We start from the raw sequence: 1,969 nt of genomic DNA, 5'->3' as shown, positions 1-1,969 counted from the left end.
GAAATTCTTATATATTATATTACAGTTGAGATTAAGCTAAGTGAGTTTAATTCTTACACCTTGCAACATGCATACACTCACATCTATTTAATTTCTTCATATATATATAACTCCCTTAGGTTATAAGATTGGATGGTTTTCCCTTTCACCACACTCCACATTGTAGCAAAAACCAAAAACAAATATTCCACCTAACTTTATTATTATCATCCATCTATATACCTATTTCTTTTTAAACTTGTGATTTTTTTTTCTTTATTTTTCTGTTCTCATTTGCTCCCTCACTTTTTTCCTTTACTACCTTTTTCTTAAGATTTATGAGAACTATTCAAATAATAATTTTGCATGTTGAAAATTTGTTTAACATAAAACTATTGCCGTCGTAACTCGTAATTCAATGAACCGTCCTTTTTGTCGTCTAGTCTGCTTAACCTTTTTAAGAAATAAAAAAATAAAATAAAATAATATAGCATTTATGTTCGTTTATTTTATATCTATATATAACTCATTTTAAGTTTTTAACTAATTAACTATGGCATTGATGTCAGATTGATCTGTCTGGTCTCCCATTTTTTTTTGCTTTGAAGCATATTATAAATAAATTTGAGACAGAATTTTTAGACACTTAACCCAATAACCAAAATAACTGTATCAATAATAATTGAAACCGGGTTTAGTTGTTGGCAAAAAATATACAATCATGCTAGCTAGATATAGATACACATTAAAATTAATTATCAAAAATTCAAAATCAATCACTAAATTAGATATATTAAAATATAAAATATATATTAAAAATAAATTAAACACAATATATATAATAACTGATTTTAATACCTAATTTTAATATTTAAATAATATATTTTTAAAAAATATAACATCTTAACTCCTTCTCAAAAAAATTCTTAATATCTAAAAAAAAATAGCGATGGCAAAAGAAAGGTCATGAGGCCGGAAAAACATAAAATAACTGAAAATGCTGGAATACGGTCAAATATGAATTAATTTCACAATAATATAATATTCACATGTATATGTATGGCATTATGGTATTAATTTTTCTTACAAATATGGATAGAATGATATAAATAATTAATTTTATTAGTATCAAGACTTTTTTTTTTATAAAAATAATGTTCAAATAGTTGCACATTAATTAGTAAATATTATATAAGTTCTAACGTTATTATTTTTCTTTGATAAATTAATAATAATAAATTTAAAACCTCATACAAATTATACCACTATTATTTATTATTTAATTTTAATAAAAATTCATATATAATTATTTTTATATACGTTTAACTTTGAAGAAAAACAATAATTTTTACTCTATATATTTTCTTATATAAGAATCTTTATTTAATTCGAATTGGTCGGTACATTGTCTGCAATCAAATATCCACACTTCCAACCGCTCAATCCCCAACACACATCCAATGAACTCTTAATAAAAGGCAAATATCATTAATTATTATATCTAATCTCCAAATTAAAATTAATATTGATAGAGTATCAAACAAAAAATGCGGCAACCACCGTAGGTAGAAGAGTCTGCTTCAGAGTACGTAGGCACCCGAAAACACAACCCTAACGAAGTTTCTCACGTGCGCCATGGCACGTGCGTCCCAAAACTGTCGGTGCTATATATATCCTTTGATCTGGATCTTATTCTCATCGTACACATGCTTCCGATGCATGCCACGTGTCCTCTAATTCATGGATGCCTTCGTATATTTTGATCTTCCTTTTCTTCTTCTACTTCACTGTGATACCAATTATATGCGTTGGTGTAATTCAATCATAATTCAACTAATTTTAAATTGATGATTAGATAAAATTACATTTTATTTTAATTTAATTTTGGTGACTTTTCAGTTTAAATTTATTTTTAAATAATTTTTTAAATAATAAATTTAAAAAATAATTATTTTTAATAATATGACGATACACACAATTAAATATATAA

The sequence above is a fragment of the Arachis duranensis genome, chromosome 5 (assembly GCF_000817695.3).
Source record: "Arachis duranensis cultivar V14167 chromosome 5, aradu.V14167.gnm2.J7QH, whole genome shotgun sequence".
Classification (NCBI taxonomy): Eukaryota; Viridiplantae; Streptophyta; class Magnoliopsida; order Fabales; family Fabaceae; genus Arachis; species Arachis duranensis.
The sequence above is the reverse complement of the archived record's forward strand: the minus strand, read 5'-3'. Positions refer to the sequence as shown.